The sequence below is a fragment of the Pan troglodytes genome, chromosome 7 (genome assembly GCF_028858775.2).
Source record: "Pan troglodytes isolate AG18354 chromosome 7, NHGRI_mPanTro3-v2.0_pri, whole genome shotgun sequence".
Taxonomy (NCBI): domain Eukaryota; kingdom Metazoa; phylum Chordata; class Mammalia; order Primates; family Hominidae; genus Pan; species Pan troglodytes.
In genome coordinates this window covers 43,192,387-43,218,214 of record NC_072405.2, presented here as the reverse complement: position 1 = coordinate 43,218,214, position 25,828 = coordinate 43,192,387, and the positions used below count along the sequence as shown (strand labels likewise).

At 35.1% G+C, this 25,828-nt stretch overlaps 1 long non-coding RNA gene across 1 annotated transcript in view; it reads right to left on the bottom strand.

Annotated features, from left to right (window-relative positions):
• The window catches only part of LOC104007565 (uncharacterized), an 82,367-nt gene that overhangs the window by 41,118 nt on the left and 15,421 nt on the right, over positions 1-25,828 (bottom strand). Inside the window, exon 3 of the long non-coding RNA XR_681816.5 lies at positions 4,978-5,111. This is a non-coding gene — a long non-coding RNA (uncharacterized LOC104007565). The remainder of the gene's footprint in view (positions 1-4,977; positions 5,112-25,828) is intronic.

The window sequence follows — 25,828 nt, the reverse complement described above, 5'->3', positions numbered from 1 at the left end:
GTTTAAATGTGTCCTCCAGAGTTCAGGTACTGGAAACTTAATCCCCAATGCAACAGTGTTGGGAGGTGGGGCCTAATGGTTGTTTAGGTCCTGAGGGATCCACCCTCATGCAGAGATTAATGCTGATTATGAAAGAACAATGTCTGTGGTATTCTTTTACGGAAACACAAACTGAACCAAGACAATACCATAAAGATAATTTCAATGATTTTCTGTTTTCTTTTGCTACATTAATAGACTCTTAATAACTTTTTGACTTCAGGCAAACCAGGATAAAATTAAAAGGAACAGTCACACAATCAGAAATTGTTCTTTTTAATATATGTTGATTTGAAGTTATGAAAGTTAGAAAATGGTCTTAGGAAAGAATTCGCAAACCGAGGGATGTGGGTCAGGAAACCCTACATGCATTTACAAGAAATGTCAGACTGAGAACAAACTGTCATTTACTTCCTATAGCCTCTATCTACTACATTTTCATTAATAAGAGTTTGAAGAAATTGACGTATTTTTAAAAAGTAGCCACACTTGCCAAGCTTTCTACAAGGAGAGTCATTTGCTTCCCTGGTTACATCTTTAATACCAGTTTGTTCTCCATGCACTGAAAACAATTCTGCTCCTGGTGGCCTCAGGCCCTGTCTTTTGACTCTGATTTTCCTCTCCCAAAACCTCTTGATTAGCTGACTTTGCAGATCCCTTATGTCAGGTCAAGTTTAGTCTACATCTTTCTTCCCAATACACTTGGTGCTTTCAACTATCTCCTGATTTTCAAGCTTTATCAGTCAGAGACAATTCTTTTTCTTCCTCTTTATATATCAAACAGGTACAGCCAATAATAACCTTCTCCTAACATTGATACCTCAAACACTTCTGGATATAAGCCTAGGCCCTCTACAAATTTGGAAGGGTTAGTGACTACTTTTGCTATATACCCAACACTTTAAAAATGTTATGATACTTATACCAATACAAAAGTACATAAGTGCAAGGTTATTCACTGCAGCATTCTTTGTAAATGCAATATATTAGAAAAAACCCAAATGCTATAAATAGGAGAGCATTCGAATAAACTAAGGTGTAGCCACAAAATAGAGAACAATGCAGCAATAAGAAAAGAATAAGAAGATATCTTATTAAGTAAGATGGATGAATTTGTTGAATGTATTGTTAAGTGAAAAAAAATCAAAACATATAAATATCTATGGTATGCTACTTTTATTTAAGACAGAGGAATATAAGAAACTATATAAATACCTAATAACATGTGCAAAAATAAATATAAGAATAAACCAGAGACTAATGAGATAAGTTACCTAGGTGGGGAAGATGACATTAAGGTAAAAAGAATGAGTAAATGAAAATGGGATAGAAGGATTGGCAGGAGTCATACTTTGCTGAGTACAACTTTTGTTATAGCTCTGATCTGCAGAACATATCCAAAAATGAATGAATGAAATTAATTCATTGCTAGAGAAATCATATAACCATATGTGTGTGTATATATATGTGTATGTGTGTATATATATATAGCCATGTGTATATGTGCATGTGTATATGTATGTGTTTGTATTATACACATATTTCCTAACAGTATTTATTGCAAACACCTAGAAGCAATAATATCTTAGTAGGCATCAGCTCACCTAGCATATGGATCTTGATTTCTAAATGCAATTTCCCAATAAAGACACTAGGACTCCTTGGACAAACAGCTGATTCCAAAGTTGAGCAGAAAAAGTACAAGTTGAGCCTGGAATTTTTGTGGTTACAGAAAGTAAACAAATACTTGAAAAATGATGGGACCACATTCAAACAACTCAGAGTCTAATTTGACATAACTCTCAATGGTCAAATCTAGGAAGATTCAAGCAAAGAATATAAACTGATGGAAAGAGATTATAACCCATATAATAAAATAGATGTACATGAGTCCACACTGATGTAAGTAAATAATTAAATAAATAGATAGGGAAGAAGAGATAGTTCTTCCTTACAGTAAAATTACAATTAATATGCAGGAATAGTGAAAAATAAGTCACCATTAGGTAGTCAACACATAAGTGTTGCAGGCAGGAATCATGGATAGATAATAAAATTAGTGGACAGAAGTATGAGAAAAGGGACACTTGTATGGTCACAAAATATCTCACCATAAGACACTCATTACAAAGAAAAAATGGTCACCTTACAGTGATAAAATCTGGCAGGCCCATCTTCATCAAGTGATCAAAATTAATGTCACTAATAACAAGCCATAACATCATGTTCTCGCTGTTTTGTTGTACTGAGGAGGGCTCATCACACAATCATCACAATGCTACACACTGGGCTGCATTCTTGACAAAAATGTGTAATCTCAATCTAATTATAAGAATAAATCAGCCAAGTCCCAATGGAAGGAGAGTCTAAAAAAATAAATTGTTAGTACTATACAAGTCAAAAGTGTTAAAGTCATGAATGACAAAGAAAGACTGAGAAACTACAACAGACTGGAAATCACTAAACAGACTTGAAAACTAAATGCACTACCAAATGCTGAATTGGATCTTGGACCAGAAAAAAGGACATTCATGAGAAAATTGATGAAATTTGTATAATACACATACATTAGTTAACAATCTCTAAATTTGAATGATATCAATGCTAGTTTCCTGGTTTTGATAATTGTAGTATGGCTATGGAAGGTGTTAACATCAGGAGAAGCTGGATGAAGAAACTTTGTGTTACTTTTACAACTCTCTAGTAAGTCTAATATTATTTCAAAATAAAATTCTAAAAAATTCTATACTTCATCCTCTCATTAACACTATTGTGTAGATATTACTACCCCCACTTCATAAATGAAGAAACTGTAACCCAAAGAGAAATCACCAACATTAAGACTGCTAAACAAATGAGATGCTGGATCCGAGTTTATTTGACTACTACTATCAACAGGTATTTTCAATATACTACACTGCTTAATCTTTCCTTGGTTATTTAATTCTAAAATTAGATGGGCTCAATGTCATCTCTTACTTGTGGTACAGACAATAGTAATAAAATATTCCTGCTTTAGATAGACAACAGAGGCCAAGAATAATTGTGTGATATTACAACAAATTGAAGAGTGATTGAGGACATGAACGCTTCCAAACAGACCTAGAATTAAAACCAGCTTACCAAATTCATCAGAGAAAATAGTAGTATCTCTGGAATCTTTATGCTCTATGTTAGATGACAAATTCTTTTAGTGCAAGGGCAGTCACTTAATATAGAGTATAAAGATGCTGTTGTCTACCTTATCTTGAACAGCTAACATTTTTCAGGGATCTACTATATAGCAGACCTCATACTAAGAGCTTTATGTAATACAGTGTTGCATTTCTTCTTTGCCGTCTTCCATGAGTTAGGAACCAACATAATCTCCATTATCTCAGAAAGATATGCCATGGGCTAGGTATCTTGTCTGATGGGAAATTTAGATCCTGACTTTCCATCTGACTACAGAGCCCATGCTCTTCCCAACTGTACATAACACTCAGTGTAAATGGAGGATAAGTGCATTTAACTGTAATATGTTGTTCTCTTCTTCCTTTGGTATCTTTGAAAACTGAGTGTGCTTCTAGGACACATTTATGACTGCTGGTTTCCTGAAAAGGTCAGGCTGTGCCCCTGAAGGTGCATTTTTCCATCACACACCATGCAAGCATATCTCTTCCAGCTCTGTCATTTATTGTTATGGATTTCCTATATTTTCAATTATGTTCTTTTTTTTTTCCAGCAGGTTAAATCAGATTTGAGGACAATAAAGGGTTAATGAAATGATCTTGGTGTAATTACTCATTATAAAACATCTCCCTCTTGGTTGAGGCCTTACTTGGAAAAAAAAAAGTCTCCTGGTGCAGCAGCAACAAAGGAAGCTGATAAAGGAAGGGAGAGCTGCCTATTCTTTAGTGAGTTTTATTGCAAATGGAAAAAGCATGTTACTTGTCAAAGGCGTTATTAAGAAACTCACTGAAAGATAAAAAGTGGAACCAAAAAAAAGAACAACCCCCCCCCCAAAAAAAATAACACGCTGCTTTGCTTTTTCTCATTGCTCAGGAATGTTTGTATTTGCTTGTTTAAAATGAGTTTGAAATGTAAGATGGAAAATGGCTGGTTGACACAAGCCTTTGTTTTCTACTCTGTGCCTATTGTATATGCATGCACTGTATATGTAGAAATCTTGCCAACCCTCCCTCCTCCCCTCTCCAAAGTGTCTTGATAATGACATGATTGGAACGCTTAGAACTCAGAGTTGTATCATAATTGAAAGAGAAAGAAAAGGAAAACATTAAAAAAAACAGCAATAATAAATATCTGGGGTTGTCTTTTACCTGAAGTCAAATGGATTTACTCTATTCTTAATCTTTATTACCTAGTCATTTTGTGGAAGGTGTTTTTGTTGATGCCTGGCTTTTTTTTTTTTTCTACAGCAAAAAGCATTTATATAACTCAAGCTGTTAAAATCATGCATAGAAATGCCAAGGTTTTGAGGTTTTGCCTCCCTCCGGTGTGGAAGCATGGTACATCGCCATCCACGAACCTGAAGTCATCAAATCCCCTTTTCCACTGATAAATTGGTGCTAAATGAAGCTGCATAAAAAAGCAAAGATCAAAGCAGAAAATCTCAAGAGATCCATGCACTTCATATTTTAGACAGCTTTCTGCATAAAATTACTTAGGAGTAGATGGCAGAAAAACACTGGGTTCCAGTCCTATCTCAGCCCTTATCTGATTTGAACACTAGAAAAGCTTCTCACTAACACCTTTACCACAAGTCTCATTGCATTTTAGTTTTTAGTTGTACAGATGTCTTCCTAAAAAGCAAAGTTAATCATGACGTTTCCCCATACGAAAGAATATTGTAATTACCTGAATACAAAGAATAAAATTAAAATTGTTCAGATAGACATTTAAGGCCCTTCACAACTGTAGACTTTTCTAGAAGCTTACCACTTGTTTGTCATCTTTGTCATCTTTGACAGGCTTTGAAAAGTGGAATACGAAGGTCCATAGCCTCTGACAGGGCTTGGCAGATTACTAGGTGAGTCAATATGATTCTTTTCCTGGAGTTTGTGTTAGGAAATCTGGAAGGAAATCATCAAATTGTTAACAGAAAAGTAAGTGGACAGATAAAGAGGTAGATTTGAGTTCATAGTAAAGAGTTAGAATAAAAATTGTGAAGCTTTGCTGCAGAGATTTCTAGAGCTGCTTAGGATTCAAATGATTGACTTGTCCAAGCTCAGAGACTTTAGTTTTGCTACTGTTTCTGCTCCTTCTTAGCTTGGATGCTTTGCTTTGCCTGACTTCCCTTGAAATCTATGCATATGGCTGAAATCCTTGTTTATTTATTTACATGTCTATCTTTAAAATAAACTCTACATAGTTTAAGGTAGCCATAGTTAATCCTTGAACAACATGGGGGTCAGCATTGCCGAACCCCCAATCTTGTGCTGTCAAAAATCTGCATATAACTTTTGACTCCCCAAACACAACTGCTAATAGTCTACTGTTGACTGGAAACCTTATTGATTACATAAACAGTCAATTGACACATATTTTATATATGTATTATATACTAAATTATTACAGTAAAGTAAGCTAGAGGAAAGAAAAATGTTATTAAGAAAATCATAACCTAGAGAAAATATATTTACTATTTATTAACTGGAATTGGATCATCATAAAGGTCTTCATCCTCATGATGAAGGTTGAGTCAGCTGAAGAGGAAGAGGAAGGGGAGGGGATGGTCTTGCTGTTTCAGAAGTGGCAGAGGTAGAAGAAAATCTGTGTAAGTGGACCCTTGTAGTTCAAATCTGTTTTGTTCAAAGGTCAACTGCATAGTGAGCTTATCATTCCCAAACATCACCAGCACGACCAACTTAAGCTCTGCCAACAGGAATGAAATGGTAGATTGGCCCTAAACTAACTTTACCTGGAAAATACTTACTCTTTTTTAAAGTTCTGGGTCTAATATTATGCCATTGGAAAACCACATTGCCTCAGAGAGAGCTTGGTTCTACTCCATTTCACCATATATTTTGCTTCTATCTCTGTTACAGCAGGTAGGGAGTTCCTTGGGCTGCCACAACAAACCACCACTTAGTAATTGGAGACAGAGGACATTTCTATTCTCACACTTTTTAGGCCTGAAGTCCAAAATCGGTGTTGGTAGGACCACGCTCCCTCTGAAGGCTCTAGGCAGGAATACTTTATTGTTCCTTTTTGCTTCCGGGGATTCCTGGCATTCCTTAGATTGGGAAGCATAGCCCCAGTCTCTGCCTCTGTCCTCACGTGGCCTTCCTCCCTGTGTCTTTGTGTGTCCCCTATTCTGTCTTTTTAAAGTACATTCATCATTGGATTTAGGGACTGCCAAAACCAAGATGATCTCACATGAAGATCCCGAACTTAAGTACATCTGCAAACATTCTTATTCCAAATAAAGTCACATCTTTTATTCCAAATAAAGTCACCAAGATATAGGTGATCGTATCTTTGGGGGACCACCATTCAACCTAATACAGAACAGTTATTACATTATTTTATAATTCACTTGGCTTTTCTTTGAGACTACAGTCTCTCAACTGCAAGACTCACACCTTACTTTTTTATATCCTGGTATTTAGCAGTATCTGACACACAGTTGTCTTTTTTCATTTCTTCACATTCAGTTTGTTTGTCTTTAATGGTGAGATGAATCTCTTACAGGCATCATATAGTTGGGTTTTCTGTTTTTTTGTTTGTTTTTGTTGCTGTTTCTATCCATTCAGCTACACTATATATTTTTATTTGAGAATTTGATCCACTTACATCAAAGGTTATTATTGATAGATAAGAACTTAAGGATTTACTCCTTCCTTTTTGTTAATTTTTTTTCTGAATATTTTGTAGATCCTTTGTTTCTTTCTTCCTCTGTTTGTTGTTTACTCTGTGGTTTGGTGGTTTTCTGTGGTGCTGAGCCTTGTTTCTTTCTTTGTATTATTTTTATATCTGCTACAATTTCTGTCTTTGTGGTTACCATAAGGGTAACATAAAAAGTCTTGTGGTTGTAATAACCTATTTTAAGCTGAGAGCAATTTAACATTGGTGCTATAAAAATACTCTAGACATTTTCTCTTCTCTCCACAATTTATATTTTTGTTGTCTTAATTTACTTTTTAAAAATCTATTATGTGTTCCTTAGTTGCTAATGATAGCTTACTGTTTTTGACTATTTTGGCTGTAAACTTCCATACTAAAGGATTGAGAGATTTACATTACACTGTTACATCACTGGCGTATTCTGAGTTCAATTTATGAACTGCCAAGTTTTCTATTTTATTGTACTGATTATCGTCCTTTTGTTTCCAGATGTAGCACTCCCTTAAGCAATTCTTGTAAGGCTGATTTAATGGTCATACATTTCCTCAGATTTTGTTTGTCTGGGGAAGTCTTTACTTCTCTATTTCTGAAGTATAGCTTTGTTGAAGGTAGTATTCTTAGTTGACAGTTTTTATTCTTTTGGAATTTGAATATATTATTTCATTCTCTCCTGGCCTGCAAGGTTTCTGCTGAGAAGTCTACAGGTAGTCTAATAGAGATTCCCTTATATGTAACTTGGTGCTATTCTCTTTCATCTTTTAGAATTCTCTCTGTTTTGAATTTGATAGTTTTATGCCTTCGAGCAGATCTTTTTGGGTTGAATGTAATTGGGGACATTTGAGCTTTCTGAATCTGGATGATCATCTCTCCCCATATTTGGGAAGATTTCAACTATTATTTTATTATAGGTTTCTGGGCCTTTCTCTCTCACTTCTCCCACCATAACTCCTATAATGCAAATAGCTGTTTGTTTTATGGTGTCCCGTGAGTCCTGTAGGCATCCTTTAGTTTTTATTACTTTTATTTTTAATATTCTGAGTGGGTTATTTCAAAAATACCTATCTTCAAATTTAAACACTTTTTTCTTCTGCTTGATCTATTCTACTGTTGAAGCACTCAGTTGTGTTTTTCATTTTATTTACTGCATTATTTAGCCCCAAGGTTTCTGTTTCTTTTTTATAATTATGACTGTTGATTTTCATTCAGACCACGAATTGTTTTATTAATTTCACTAAATTATTTGCGTGTATTTCCTTGTATCTCGATGAGTTTCCTTAAGATCATTATTTTAAATTTATTTTCAGGCATTTTGTTCGTGTTTTTTCTTTGGGGTCTTTACTGGAGACTTATTGTATTCTTTGTAGAGTGTCATGTTTCCTTCATTATTCATATTTCTTGTGTCCTTACATTGATATCTGCATATCTGTTGGAATAAAAACTTTTTACAATTTTATACAGTACCTTTTAAAAATTTACTTATTTATTTAATTTAGAAATGGGATTTTGCTCTGCTGTATTGCAGTGGTGTGATCTTTATGGAGTAGCTTTTATGAGAAGGCGCTTTCCTGTAGATGGGTTCTGGGGTTTTATTTGGTTATGGTGCATTCAATTTGGTTCTGAGTACACTCAGTAGCACGGTGCGGTCTCTTTAGCTGTAATCCCTGTCAGCATCTTTTGTGTCAGCAATGTCTGCAATTGCCTCAGTGGCCTAGGCTGTGAGAATTTGTGATGACAGTGCTATGGTTATCTTCTGCTGAGGACCAGCTTGACATGTATGGGCACAGCTGGGCAGGCATCTGTCTCTCTGGAGAGATGAGGCTGCTGTTGGGTCACCTTTCATGCTGGGTGGCTCTGCAGTGGTCTGTCAGTGGGACATAGCCACTGCAAGACCAGCTGTTGGGGCAGATGTGAGTATGTATGGGAACGATGCAACCAGGCAGCTATACTGCAGTCTTCTTTGGGGGACGAATTGCAAGAAGACTGTGTTTTGTTGTACAGCTGCACTGTCCAATAAGGTAAGCACTAGCCAAATACAGCTAGACAAATTTTAATTAAATACAATTGAATAAAATTAACAATTCAGTTCTTCATCCACATTACCCAAATGTGGCTAGTGACAATAATATTGAACATCACAGATATATAACATTTTCGTCATCACCACAAAAATTTCTACTGGGTGGTGACTTAGTCTTCTTGGGCTATCATAACAAAATACCATAGACTGGTGACATAAACAGCAGAAATTTATTTCTCACAGTTCCAGAGGCAAGATTCCTCTTATTGGCTTGAAGACTGCTGCCTTCTTGTGTCTTCCCATGGAGGAGAAACAGAGAGAAAATAAGCTCTCTGGTACGTCTTCTTATAAAGATACTAATCTCATCATGAGAGCTCCACTTTTATAACCTCATCTAAAGCTAATTACACGTCAAAAGACTAATCTCCAAGTACCTTCACATTGGAGGTTAGAGCTTTAATATATGAATGTTATGGGAACACAATTCAGTTCACAGCAGTCAGTGATATGTTAGGGTATGGAATCCTTTTACTCCTACTTCTCAGCCTTTCCTCCATGCCTAACTTAACCAAGCAACCATTTCTATAGTCTTTGATAGATGGGAGAATAGAAATGTAGGAACCAGCATATCTTGTTTCCTTATATAAATGGTGTTCTGTTGATCCTCTCCAATTGCTTTTTGGAAAGGAATACTGATGCCTATGGCCTGGCAGAACATGCACAGCCACTGCCTTGTATGCTGGGCATCTTTCCCTACACATATGGGCATTCCCCCGAATTCTTCAGAATGTGGCATCTGTGAAAAGCAACCGGTGGTATTTTAGAAATCTCTGAAAAAAAAAAAAAAACCCAGAAAGTGAAGGTGTTCATTGGAAGACCTAAAATTATAAATACTACAGAGATATGTATGGAAAATGAGAGGCAGATATGAAAGAAACAATGCACTAAGTTGCTTTTAGTGATAAACTTCTCATCTACTTCAGGGGGAACTGGAAAGTGTGAGGCATAAAGTACTAGATTTGAATCTTGCCTCCTTCACGTATACTCTATATAATCCTGAGTCATTTTCTTTGTCTCTTTGAGGCTCAATGCTTTGCCTGCACAATAGACCTAAATTATATTTTGAGAATTAAATAAGAAAATATGTAAATTCAATTTAACCTTTTACCTAATACAGTGTAAGCTGGCACCAAATATTTGTTCTTTCTGCATCCTATTCCAGAAGGTTCCACAGGAAATAATTTTCTTAGCCATTCTTTTTAGAGGTTGCTTCCATTTACTTTTGTTTACTTTTATTCAAAAGTATAAACAGTGAATTGTATACTGTCATGGCCTGAAGTAGACTGAAATAATGCAGTAGGAGAAGATGGCTTGAATTTGGGCTCTGAAATCAGATAGATTCAGCTTTGAATCCCAGTTCCATAACTTACTTTATTTATAAGCTTTGGCAAGTTTGAATCTCTAAGTCTCAGTTTCTTCATTTATAATATATAGATAATAATTGTAGCAATTATCCTTTTGCTATTGCTAGAATAAAATAAAATAATGTGTGCATAGTGCTTATCTCCATGTCTGACCAATAAAGTGGAAGATAAAAAGGGAGAACAAAGAGAGAAGACAAGCATTTGGAAGTCATAGAAAACTTTAGAGTAAAATCATTTCCATGGTTTCAAACTTCCTTTGGTCCCACTTCATTCCTAAGAAGTGGAGGCAGTGTGCCACAGGAGAAGGAACACTGGTTCAGGGGGTTATATTCATTTTCTAGAGCTGCAATAACAAAGTATCATAGACTGAGTGGATTAAAACAATGGACATTTTTTAAATCTCCCTACTTGTTTTGTCCTTTGTCTCTGTGTCCCTTGTTGTCTTCTTATAAAGACACCAGTCATATTGGATTAATGGTCACCCTACTCCAGTATGACCTCATCTTAATTAATTAATCTAACTCATTTGCAATGAATTTATTTCTTTTCTTTTCTTTTCTTGTTTTTTTGAGACAGTCTTTCTCTTGTTGCCCAGGCTGCAGTGCAATGGCGCGATCTCAGCTCACCGCAACCTCTGCCTCCCAGGTTCAAGTGATTCTCCTGCCTCAGCCTCCCGAGCAGCTGGGATTATAGGCGTGAGCCATTGTGCCCTGTCAACAAACCTATTTCTGTATAAGCTCACATTCTCAGGCACTGGGGATTAGGACATCAACATCTATTTTTGGGAAACACAATTTAACCCATAACAGGGGCCAAAATTCCTGGGTACAAATTGCATATCACCTTCATCACCCTTTAGCTGTGTTCATTGAGTCTAGTTATTTTAACTAAATCTCCCTTCCTTCTTCCCTAAATTAGGAATTGTAATACCCATTTAACTGTTTTTTTGTAAAGAGTAAATGAAATATTTGAGATCTGTTATATAGCAGGTATCCCAAAACTTTGGTGAACACATACACACATAATCATTCACCCACAGAAATCCATATGTGTATGTTTGGCAATATATTCTGATTATATAAAATATAATTGAAAGTGCTGGAATAAAAAAGGTTATTCTGGTTCAGAGAATTTTTTCATATTCTGGTTTTTTTTCCAAGTGAATTGTTTCAGAAACTATATCAGAACTCTGTTCTGATCATATTGTTTCATAATTCTCAGTAGAAGAAAAGAACAAGATAAAGCAAAATTAAAAATTCTACAAGCTCAATTTTGGAGTCGTAATACTCATACTGCTTGTTATCATTTTTAGTTGACAATTTAGCCCTATTCAAGTCCCCAGTAATTACTACAGTCCTCTTGGTTTGTGTAAAGGATGAGTGGTTTTCCTGTTATAGAGTGATTATTTATTTGCTCTATTACTTAGAGAGACTTGTGGGTGTAGCAGTAAATTGAAATCAAAATGATAATTTAAAATGTCCTCTTTGTTGTTGATTCATCTTCAGCTTCCAATGAACTGTGACAAGCACAGCAAACCCATTCATGCCTACTACACTTGTGTATGTCCTCACAAGACATGAATGCCTCTGCATTCAACTGGATGCTTACAAACTGGATCTCCATGTCACTCTTAAATGAGAAGGTAGGAACACAATATAGCTTAACATAAGAGCAGACTTGTACTGGATGCCTGAGTGAAGTTAAAACAGCAAAAGCTCTGTCCTGTTTTCAACAAGTTGTGTGTGCATTGTACATACAGCATTTTATTTTTAACAAAAGATCGTTGATGAAAGTCATTGCATTGCAGAAAGTAAATAGCATAATTGAAGGAAAACAAACCTGCCTGAAATACTAACATTTATTTTGTCCCTTTGAGACACAACGAGAATGTTCATGTGGCTGAGTGTTAGACCAATGAGAATTTGGAATCAATGCTAATTTTATAACAGGTCAAAATTTAAGGAATCAACTTTTTACAAAGATTCAAAATTAGCTTTTTTTATTCTCTTATTCTTATATAAGTAAAAATATTATTAAGAGTATTTCACACTGGACTTTCTCATTCATTTGCTTGCATTCTCTGTCTCTCTATGTGTATTTATATCATGTTTAGTAATTCCTCTTTGACTTTTTAGGTCCACTGGTACTTTAATTTTGGAATTTTATATTCATTATTTCCTTAGGTTTCTCCTGCTATAGATAACAATCTCTTTCCTTAGCTTTCTAAAACTTACTATTTCTGAATGGATCTTTTCTCATTTTTCCTACTCATCACTACACTTATAATTGCTTGTTTTCCATCTGTCTCCCTTCTTTCTTGCCTCTTGGGGCTTCTTAAAATCTCATCAGAAGCTCATCAATGAACCACACTATTAGGAATCAAAGTGGAGTGCTCATAGATAACTATTTACATCAAATAAAAGAAATATGGGAGATTATCAGGGCTTCTGGCTAATTCTGCTCTTCTCCAGGACAAATACCCATAAATCATATGCTAAGAAAGATTGTCTCATAGCTTCCCAGATACTAGGGACAGCTCTTAACAGAAAGGCAGGAAAGGGAGATTGAGAGGATAAGTTCCTCAGGTAAAGAAGTGCTTACTGCATTGAGAACCATAAACTAGGGGGAATAGTATGAGCTAAGGCTATGGGAGAAGTGTATCTTGCAGGCCATTTCAGACCCATTAGTACGATCCTGGAATCATATCGAAGTATAACTGAAAGTTATTGAAATGGTTCAGATAGGACAATAGTATTATCCAATTCATTATATGTTCGAAGGATTTTTCTGAGCACTATGAGGATAATGGATGGAGAGGGATGGTAAGAACAGATGCTAGAAGGTGTATGGTCAAAGAAAGTTAAGGGTTGCTTCAGCAAGATGAGAGAAGAAAGTGTGAGTATTTTGTAAGCATTTGTAACACAGTCCAAAAACTTCTACAAATCAGAAAGCAAAAGTACGAGATTGGTGTTTCCAGGTATTCTTTTTTTTTACGGACTGCTATTTTGAAGAGAGAAATCCCTGGAAAAATAAGAAAGTTAAATTGGTTGTGATACAATTATGCCCTTTTAACATTAGTATTCCCCAAGGCTTAGTGTCCTTTAGTAATTTGGGTTGCAGGGATATACTAACTACCAGACTATTTTTTATTTTAATATATACTTTATTATAGTATTATATATTATATATATAATATGTTATATTTCATACTAGCCACCAGGTTTTTTTTTTTTTTTTTGGAAGGACTACTAGTTTGAAGAGAGAAACCCCCAGAAAAATAAGAAAGTTACATTGGTTGTGATACAGTTATGCTCTTCTAATATTAATATTCCCCAAGACTTATTGTCCTATAGTAATTTGGGATATACTATCCACTAGACTTCATCTGCATACCCTGTTCCAGGACCTTGCCACTTTACCAACTGCTGAGTTTATGTAATTTAGATTTGGTCACATAGTCTTGCTGTCATAGTGTTTTGATCAAATTAAACTGTGATATAATATTAAATCATTATTGTAAGAAAGAGTTGTATTGAGTGTGCTTTACTGCTGGGTAGCTGCTTCCTGTGGATGGTTGAGCAGGTTGTGCACTGTACACCCATAGCTAATGACCTTGCGTACACACTGATGACCTCTTTTTGTGGCAGTGAAGTCTCCACCCCAGCGTCCATCTCTTTCTGCTGCAACTCCTCATGCTCCATTGCAAGTGCTTCTCTGGCTTCCACTGCCTGTACTGTCCTTAGTTTAACTCACCCCATCTTGATTCTAACAATGCTTAATGAACTTTCCCTCTGTACTACTGCAATTTTGTTCTCCTGGAAGTATTGGTCTAAAGCATCCACTATAGGTTTTGAAATGCATCAAAGAGAAAAATGAGAATGCCCATCACAAAGCAGCCAGCATGTGAGATGTGGGATGCATGCACATAGCTGGATTAACATGCACTGCACCAGAAGGTAAATAGTTTTCTCTGTTCATTCAGACAAGTCATTTGGTTCTTTACAGGTGCTCACTCATTTCTTAACACTTATGTTTAGTATGCCTCCTGCTATAGTTTGCCTTTTTTCCTTACTAACTTTCCGTTGGACACAAACCATGGTTCTTCATGAAAACCAAAGACTACTATTTATAAAGGCCTTTCAGGTGAAATTGTTTCATTTCTTAGAACATTCCTATGAGGTACCAATTTATATCCCACTTGTGTCCTTCTTGGTTTTGTTTCCTTGTTTTTCCTATCATTTGTTAGATCTTGATTAACTTAATAAAACATCAGCAAGAAAGGTTTAGATATATCTTTTTTTTCTCAGCTTCCTGACCTAGGATATTTCTGACTTATTTTCAAAGCCCTTTCTAGGTTGTTTCTAAAAGGTTTCCAATTCAATATAATGCAATTAGCTGTTTCTTCCCTGGCGTTATTTTTTAAAAGAATGGCAGGTATAAATCTTGAAGTCCATCACCATCATTGCTGTCATTTCTATCCATTTGTCTAATTGCTATTGACCATGGAAAAGTAGTTTTTGATTGAGGCACAATGTAAAGTAATATTGATTACAGTAAATGAACTTTTCTGCAGTTGCTGAATCAATTAGGGAAAAAATATCTAGAGTTGCTTCTAATGTAACGAAGTCCAATTTTCATGTCACTGACTCGTAGCCCTTGTTCCTTGCTTGGTTTAGGCCTAGATATTTAAAATAAATCCCTTCTTTTGTTTAACATCAAAATCCCATTGCTCTAAGCAGAAGGATAGTAAAAATAAGTCTGTACTCCTGCTGTTCAAATAGAACAGAAGGAAATGAGAACAAAACCAGATTTTACTTTTAATCCTTCAAATAAGAAGCTTTTCTGCATGCATTTTATATCAAAGCAATATACATTGTATTCTAGGTTAACAATCAAGAAATCCATATCAAGAAGAGATCAGCAGTTTTCAGCTGCTATCACACAGGAAGGAGGCTCAGCTCTGATTTTTCTGAGATGACTGATAATGATAGCATTGTAGGTGGATGAAGCACCTTTCACCCTGAAATGCTTTATAGAAATCACTCATGACAGCTGTGACTACTGATGCTTAGGCCTCTAGGGACTTATATGCAGTAACAGAAATGCCACATGGAGGGAAAATGGAGAGAGAACAAAGAAAAGGCTACAGTACAGGTATAACCTTATGGCTAAAGACCCATTCAGGAGCAGGGAGGAACTCTTCAGGTATACAGTACTCTCAAGATCTGAAGATGGGGGTCTGAAGGTTTACAACCTTGTGATCTGTTGTTTTAACTATTGACATTCATGCTAGCCTTTGATCTTGGGGCCTCAGTGTCTCTGGGGTGTAAAAGTTAGCAGGCTCAAATGTAATATTAGAATAGCCGTTATTCCATGTAATTTTTATTGAATTTTCATAGCAATCTCTGCTGTGTCATAAATGGGTTGGACTATTTCCATGCATTTGGGTGCTCAATGTCTAACAAATCGGTGTATCATTATTACCCCAAATTCATAGCTCACCTTTAATAAGGCATTGTAACTTACAATATTATATCATATGTTTTTTCATTTGCACCCCCACCTTTCACATGGGATAGGAAGGAACATTTTTGTAGTTGTTTTGTTTTTGTGTTATAGAAGGAGATATTAAGCCTTTCCGAATTTAATAGACTCGTACAAAACTATGAAGGCACGAACTGATTATCTAACACCAGATCCACTAATGTCTTCCTCTAGACAATATTACTAAATGATGACTGAGTTTCCATTTTTTTTACATTTGTCACGAAAATATTCCCTAATAAAACCTTCCACTCCTATGCCAATGATTCTGGAACTCCTAATCCACTAAATAGTCCTTCTGTGTGAATACACATTTTCTTGGCAATCTATATATCTATGACTGTAGTCACTTCATTTGTTTTAGAGTTTAGAGGGTGTTTTTAGAGTTAAAATTCAGGTCGTATAATTTGAGTGATTCATAGTGGTGTTTATGACCAGCTTTTTCTTATGCCAACATTAGCTAGGTATGCTTTTAGAAAAAAATACTGAATATGTCTGTTTTATAGATTGCTCAATGAATTTCATTCCTCTGGTTCCCAGACTAAAAGACTGAACATCTTCATTACAAAACTTGATTGCTACTAATTTATTATAAGACAATAATTAGTGTAATTATATTATACTCCTGAATAAATCAACTACTCATCTCCCACCCTACCTTCCTGCAAATATAATACTTGCCATGGTTCTAATATGAGAGTGATCAGGACTTTTGCCAAGGTAATAAATAATGTAATCTTGAGCATATGCAGAAAAGGAATTAAAATGAAAATTTTCCACTCACTCCTTATATATGGCTCTATAGCATTCTTAAGAATGTTAAATCATGATTATAAGAAAGGGTTTTATTTAGTGTGCTTTACTTCTGGGGGGCTGCCTCCTGAGAATGGTTGACCAGGTTCTGCACTGTGCTCCCATATGTAATGACCTTGCATCCACACTGATGGCAATAATTATTTCATTCAAACATTAAGTGCTTATTTTGTCCCTTTTTCTAAAAGATAGGAACATCATTAAACCAGATGGCCTAGGTGTCTGCTTTCATAGAAAAAATATTTCAGCATATGTGTATGTATTGTGCATGTGTGTCAGAGGGATGTAAATAAACAAACAAGAAAATCTATCAGTTATTTATGTGATATGAATAAAATAAAATGGAATGATGGGTAAGTGATTCAAGGGCTCTTTTAGACTAAGTGGTCAGGAACTGTATTCCTGAAAATATGACATTTAAGCTAAGATCTGAACAATAAGAAGTACACAACCAAGCAATGTTCTGGAAAGGAGTATTTTAGGTAGAAGAAACAGAATGTCCCAAGGCTGTATGAAGAGAACATGTGTGGCTGGAGTTTAGTAAATAAAGGAAAAGTGATACTAGATAAAGTCATAGAAGTAAAGAGATAAAGAGCAGGTTGTGTAGTAACTAAATAACAAGAGTAAAGAGTTAAGATTTTATTTTAAACTCCATATAAAGGGATAGGAGTGTTTTGAGCAGTGGAATGACATGATCTGACAGATGTTTTTTAAAAGATGCTCTGGTTATAGAGTGTCAAATAGAGGATACCCAGCAGGGACACCAGTTAGTAGTTGCTTCTGTTTTCCAAGTGAGAAATAAAGATGGTGTGGTTGAGGATGCTCTTCATGGCTGTGGTCAGGATATATTTTGAAGGTACAGACAATACAATATGCTAATATCCTACAAATAGGATAGATATTTTATATGTAAGAAAGTAAGGCATTAAAACCAACCCCTGTATTTTTATCTTTTTATCTTTTTCTTTCTTTCTTTCTTTCTTTCTTTTTTTTTTTTGAGACAAGTCTCACTCTGTTGCCCAGGCTGGAGTGCAATGACATGATCACGGCTTACCACGACCTCCACCTCCTGGGTTCAAGCAATTCTCCTGCCTCAACCTCCCAAGTAGCTGGGATTACAGGCAAGTGCCACCACACCCGGCTAATTTTTGTATTTTTAGTAGAGGCGGGATTTCTGCATGTTGGCCAGTCTCAAACTCCTGATCTCAGATGACCACCCGCCTCAGCCTCCCAAAGTGCTGGGATTACAGACATGAACCACTGCGCCCAGCACCCTGTGTTTTCATCTTAAGCACCTAAAAACACTTTGTTGTCATTTACTGACATGGAAAGTCCGCTGTAGAAGCAGGTTTGTGGTGTTGAATGGGTAGAATAAAGAGTTATTTTCTAGATATACTAAGCTTAATATGCTGTTTTTAGATATATACTCAAGTAAGTTGCTGAGTAAGTTGTTTGATAAACATATTTGGGGCTCAAGGGGTGATTGAGGCTACAATTAAATTTTTTTCAATATTTGATTAATATATATTAAAAATTCAATGGAAACTTATTGAACATCTATTGAGTTCAGCCAATATACTAGTAATTAAAACACACAGGCAGAAATATCTGTTCTTAGTCTGATTGTAGTAACAATAGAAAATCTGAACACAGTATTTTGTGTTATGATGTAGATATGTAAAGGATGCTATGGGTATCATGAAGTTTAGAAGAGGTCATGAGTGAACTGAATCTTTAGAAAAAAGTGAGAGTTAGCCAGTTGAAGCAGGCAAGATAAAGATATTTTATGTGCAATCACATGGAGGTAAATGAGAGCTTAACTTTACCATATGATTTTAGCATAGGTGACTTGTGATAAGGCCTTGGACATTACACTGTTTAAATTTTATTTTAAAGCTAATGGGAAGCAGGGAAGGATTACAATCAGATTTTGTTTTTAGAAAGAATTCTCTAAAAGCAGCTTGGAGAATAGATTAGAGGAGGACAGTACTGAAGACTGTTTAATCATTGCATTCATTTTCTGTTAACAGATGAGACATAACTACTAATGCACAAGGGACTTAAACAAAACCCACGTATTAGCTCACGGTTCTGCAAGTAAGAAACTGCAGTGGGTTTGGCTGGTGTATTAGTCTGTTTTCATGCTGCCAATAAAGATATACCCAAAACTGAGCAATTTACAAAAGAAAGAGGTTTAATTGGACTCACAGCTCCACATAGCTGGGGAGGCCTCACAATCATGGTGGAAGGCAAAGAGGAGCAAGTCACATCTTACATGGATGGCAGCAGGCAAAAAAAGAACTTGTGCAGGGAAACTCCACCTTATAAAACCATCAGATCTCATGAGACTATCATGAGAACAGCACAGGAAAGATCTGCCCCCATGATTCAATTACCTCCCACAACACATGGGAATTCAAGATAAGACTTGGGTGGGGACACTGACAAAACCGTATCAGCTGGATTCATTGTTTAAGGTCCCACAAGGTTGACAGCAAGGTTTGACTGGGACATACTTTTATCTGGAAACTCTGAGACCTATCCTAAGCTGCACCTCACTGAGGAGCATCATCAGAAGCTTAACACTGTGGAAGGAAAAGCTATGTCACTAAAATCATGAGTCATGAAAAAATAAATAAGCAAACAACAATAGTAAGCCCCAGGGGAGAGGCAATACCCAGAGTTATCAAAATAATATATTTTAGGCAGGGTGTGGTGGCTCACTCCTATAATCCTAGCACTTTGGGAGGCTGAGGCAGGCGGATCACAGGTGGATCATTTGAGGTCAGGAGTTTGAGAACAGCCTCACCAACATGGTGAAACCCCATCTCTATTAAAAATACAAAAATTAGCCGGCCATGGTGGTGGGCACCTGTAATCTCAGCTACTCGGGAGGCTGAGGTGGGAGAATTTCTTCAACCCAGGAGGTGAAGGTTGCAGTGAGCCGAGATCCACCACTGCAGTGCAGCCTGGGTGACAGAGTGAGGCTCCCTCAAAAAAAAAAAACAAAAACAAAAACAAAAAACACACACACACCCCAAATATTTATATAGTCCAGTTTCCAAAAACAAAAAATTATGAGCTACACAAATATAAAAATATGACCCATATACTAGAACAAAAAAAAGTATGCAACAGAAACTGCCTATGAGAGTGACCAGAAGTTGGATTTAAGAGAAAAAAGACAACAAAAGTAGCCATTATAAATATGTTTAAATAACTAAAGGAAGCCATTATTGAACAAATAAAAGAAGATATAATAGGTGGGAGTAAAGTTGTATTAGGCTGAGGAAATGACTCCAGATGGCAACTTTAAAATCCACAAGAAGTAATGAAGATAATTAGAAATCTTAAATAAGAATGTGAACATTCTTATTTAAGTTTTTTTTCTTACTTTCTTTCCTCCTCTCAGCTTGAGACATAAAATTATATACAGTAATAATTATAACAATATATTGTTGGATCTGTACCATTATTAGATATAATGTGTGTAACAGTAATACCACAGAAATAAGAAAAATAAATAGAAATATATAGGAATAATATTTATATGTCTTAATGGAAATAAGGTAGTGTAAACCTGAAGCTGGTTCTGATAAGTTATGATGTATGTGGGAAGCTGTAGAATAGCCACAAAGAAGTTCCTTAAAAAAAAAAAAAAAAAGAGAGCAAATTACTAAAGAAATTTAGTGCCTTATTAGAAAATATTTGCTTAAGGAAAAAGGAAAGCAATAGGGGGAAGAGGAACAAAACAGATATGAGAGACATGTAAAGCAATAGTTAAAATGGCAGGTGTAAATCAAATTACGTAAAAAACAACAAGTGTGAATGGATTAAACAATCCAATTAAAAGGCAGAGTTCATCAGACTTGATTTAAAAAAAACTATATACTATTTACAAGAGACACACTTTAGATTCAAAGATAAAAGTAAAAGGTTAGAAAAAATTTTATCATGCAAAAAGTAATTACAGATAGCTATAGCGACTATAGTAGTATAAATCAAAATAGACTTTAAAACAAAATGTCACTAGAGATAAAAATGGGACTTTCATAAGGATAAAAGGATAAATTGATCAGGAAGCTATAACAATTGAAAACATGCATGTATTGAAGAACAAATAATCAAAATACATAAAGAAAATACCTTACCAAAGTGAAGGGAAAAAGGGGAAATTTACCATCATATTTAGAGATTTTAATACATTACTTTCATTAATGGATAGAACAGCTGGCCTAAATATGAACAAGGAAATTGAAGATTAAAACAGCAACATAAATTCATTACACTTAATGTTGTCTTTAGAACACTCTACCCAATAAAAATCAGAAGAAGAAAAGAAGGAACAAAAGAAAGAAAAAGCTCAATAAATTTAAAATAATAGTAATAATACAAAGTATGTTCTCCATTCACAACGTAATGAAATTAGAAATCAATAACAGAAAAAGATTTGGGGAACTCACAAATATGTGGAAATTAAACAACAGACTCCTAAATAACCAATGGGTCAAAGAAAAAAGTCAAAAAGGAAATCAAAATACTCTGAATGAAAATAAAGACGCAACACATCAAAATGTGTAGAGTGCAGCTAAATAGGTGCTTAAAGGTAAATTTACAGTTCTACATGCCTTTCCTAAGAAACAGGAAAGATTTCAAATTAATAACCCAAACTTCAACTTCAAGACACTGGAAAAAGAGGAGCAAACAAACCCTACAGCAAGCAAAGAGAAGGAAATAATAAGAACTAATGTGGAAATGAAGTGAAGAATATTAAAAATAAAATAGATAAAATCAGTGAATTCACACTCTTGTTCTTTGAAGACATGAACAAAATGGACAAAGCTTGAGAAGGGGGAGGTGGGGAGATAAAAAAATGTGTAAAACTAATGGAATCATAAATTCATAAATGTAAGATTGGACATTATCACAAACTATACACAAATAAAAGGAATAATAAAGCAATATTTTGAACACCTGCATGCCAATAAATTAGGTGACTTACATGAAATACACAAGTACCAGAAAATAAACAAACTATTTCAAATGACTTTTGAAGAAGTAGACAATATAGAATATAAATGATACAGAATGTAGGATAGACCAAGAACAAGTAATCAAAAGCTGCCAACAAAGAAAAGCTCTGGACTTAGATGGCTTCACTCGTGAACATTTAAAGAATTAAAATCAATTCTTCACAAACTTTTCCAAGAATATAAGAGGAGAAACACTTCTCAACTCATTCTATGAAGTCAGTATTACTCTGATACCAAAACCAGAGAAAAACAAACATCTAAAGAAAAAAAAGCTACAGACCACCATTGTTTATAAATATGAACACAAAAAATACTCAAGGAAATATAGTCAAACTAATTCCAGAAACATATAAAACAATTATTCACCCTGACAAAGTGGGATTTATCCCTGGAATGCAAAGTAGATTTAACATTCAAAAATAAATTAATGTAATACACTATAACAGCAGAATAAAGAACAGACATGATATGATCATCTTAATAGACATAATAATAAATTTAATAATATGTAATACAATTTTATGATCAAAACACTCAACATATTATAAATTAAAGGGAACTTCCTCAACCTGATAAAAGTCATCTAAGAAAAACTCATAGACAGCATCATACTTCATGGTGAAAGACTGAATGCTTTCTCCCCAAAATCAGATGACAAAATCTTGTATGCAGAAAAATCTTAAGGAATGCATCACAAATATATTAGAACTAATAAGCAAGTTCATCAAGATTGTGGTGTACAAAATCAGTATGTGAAAATCAATTGTATATTTATACACATGCAATGAGCAATCTGGAAATGGAATCGAGAAAACAATACAATAAAATGCTTAGGGATAAATTTAATGAAAAAAGTGCAAACTTACTCTGAAAACTACAAAATATTTTTTAAAGAAATTAAAGAAGATCTAAATACATAAAGAAAATATTCCATGTTCATGATGGAAAGACTCCATATTGTCAAAATAGATTTCATATTGTCAAAATGGCAATACTTCTCATACTGACCTACTTATTCAATGAGATATCTGTCAAAACAAGAGATATATGATAAAAATGTTCTAAATTTTTTTGAGATAATGGTGATATAACTCTGTGAGTACACTAAAAAAACTGAACTATCTGCTTTACATGGGTAGGTTGTATGGCATGTTAATTATATCTGAATGAAGCTATTAAAAATAAAATGAAAACTTAACAAAGAAGGGTGGAAGAGTTAACACTGATTCCCATAAATGTTTAGTTCTAATATTTGAAATTATACAGAAATTTACATTTTAAAAATAATAAACTGTAAAAAATAGCAAAACAGCAACAATTTGATTATGCTATTCCTTCTCTTACAATGTTGCTTTGAACATGTCCACTATTTTGATATTCTATTTTGAATGACCTCCAGGTTATCACACTGAAGAGATGGTGTCCCATAGTGAATTTATGGCCCAGGATGGAGTGTTTCTCTCTCTTCCCTTGTCCTAGACAGTCTTCTTCTACAGATACAGTCAAATAGCTCAGTAAATCCCGCTTTCCTCTCTAAATGCTCACAGAACACTCTTTCATTGGTGAGTTCTAAACTGTGGAGCGGAATGGGTATCAAACTCACTTTTAATAATTTCAACAATTTAACTTTTTCTACTCCTTGAAATTGCATTATCTCAATTTCATTCTCTCCCAATCATAAAGTTGCATTTTCAAAGTTTCCTGCTCATATTTTAGGGATCTCAGTACTTTGAGCTCAGTTCCTTACTTCTCTTAGACTCCAATTTCCCCTTAACGATGTTTCTTCTATATCTATCTATCTATCTATCTATCTATCTATCTATCTATCTATCTATCTATCTTGAAGCTTATCCTGTTTGAAAGCCAAAGAGGGGTTGACAAATTTGTCCAGATAGCTTTCATTCATTATCACTGTGTCTTCAATACCAAGCTAAAGGTCTGTTATCTTTTCCTTTAGAAAATGTCTTTCAAAACCTCTTTTTTTAAAAGTTGAATTTAACTATATTTTATTTTATTTTATTTTATATTTCATTTTATTTTATTTTACTTTACTTTTTACTTTACTTTACTACTTTACTTTTTACTTCACTTTTTACTTTGCTTTACTTTACTTTTTACTTTACTTTACTTTTTACTACTTTACTTTACTTTACTTTACTTTACCTTACTTTACTTTACTTTACTTTACTTTTTACTTTATATTTTGAGACAGGGTCTTGCTCTGTTGCCCAGGCTGGAATGCAGTGGCTTGATCATAGCTCACAGCAGCCTCAAACTCCTGAGCTCAAGCTATCCTCCTGTTTCAGCCTCTTGAGTAGCTGGGACTACAGGTGTGTGCCTCTAGGCCTGGCTAACTTTTTCAAAATTTTTAAATTTCTAATTTTGGTGGGTACACAGTAGGTGTATATATTTACTGGGTACATGAGATGTTTTGATATAGGCACGCGATGTGAAATAATCAGATCATGGAGAACAGGGTATCCATCTCTCCACGCATTTATCCTTTGTGTTACAAACAATTCAATTACTGGCTAATTATATTCTTTTTTGTAGAGACAAGGTCTTACTTTGTTGCCCAGGCTGGTCTTGAACTCCTTTGCTCAAGCAATCCCCCTGCCTTGGTCTTCCAAAGTGCTGGGATTACAGGCATGAGGCACTGCGCCCAACATTAGCTTTTAAAAAAAATAATTCATGGGGTGCCCTTTCTATCATATACCATTTTATAATAATAAATTATTTCCAGCATATTATTTTGAAAACTATTTCTCCAAAAAGTTTCTGTGTGATTTCCTCCTTTTTTTGTGGTCTAAGATCTGAATTTTATCAGACTAGCTTGTTTCACAGCAAGTCATTGTTTTACTCATCTTTGGCTATGTAATGAGTAATGAAAATACTAGCTGATACTTATTTAAAGTTTACTATGTGTCAACTTCTTTCCATCAGTTTGATATGGATTATCATATTTAACCATTACAACAACCATATGCAGGAGGTATCCTCTTTAGATGAGAAAACCAAAGCACAGAGGATGCATAACTCGCTTAATCTTACCTGGCAGGAGAGTGGTGGAGTTAGAATTGAATTCTGAAAGTCTGACCTCAGAGATTGTTATCTTGATCATTATTATAGGTGTTGTCTCCCTTCAGCCCCCTAACCTCTGTCCTTGGTTCCCGGGTGTCCCAGGAGTTTTGTGAATTTTTTTTGCCCGCTTGATTTTTTTATATGCGCACGGGATCAAGTACCTTCTTTTCTTAGTATCCATTGCACCAGACGACCTTTTGCGTCTGCTCCATCCTCATCACACAAACTTACTCTAGGATATGTTAAAACAAATATAGATGAGGTTTAGAGGTAGAAAGATTTGGTGTGTATATGTTTTATACCACTTGTTTTGTTATGTAGGTGTCAGTTAAGTTTTGAAAGGTAAGCTGAATACCATGGGAAAGAATATTTCCAGTAAAAGGAGCAGCCCATGCAAAGGCGTTGCTAGCGGTTTGGTAGGTAGGAGGACAGGGCACCTTGGAGGTGGGCCAAAGTGAGGCTAGAGAGGAGGAGGTAGAGGGGAGAAAGATCATGATAGGGTGGTAAGTTATGTGAAAGAGTTTATGATGTTGGCCGGGCGCGGTGGCTCACAGCTGTAATCCCAGCACTTCGGGAGGCCGAAGAAGGTGGATCACAAGGTCAAGAGATCAAGACCATCCTGGCCAACATGGTGACATCCCATCTCTACTAAAAATACAAAAATTAGCTGGGCGTGGTGGCACGTGCCTGTAGTCCCAGCTACTCGGGAGGCTGAGGCAGGAGAATTGCTTGAACCCGGGAAGCAGAGGTTGAAGTGAGCTGAGATTGTGCCACTGCACTCCAGCCTGGGGACAGAACAAGACTCCGTCTCAAAAAAAAAAAAAAAAAAAAAGAGTTTGTGATGTTATCTTTCAGTTTTTGTCAGGGGAATAACCAAATCATATTAAAATTTTAGAATACAAATTTAAAATCAAATAATAAAAACTATGCTACTTTAATTTTTGTGTAAAAAAGATATGCAGCAAATGTGGCTAAATGTTACTTTTTTTATATTTGTTTGCTAGCAAAAATAATCATTTATAATTAAATAT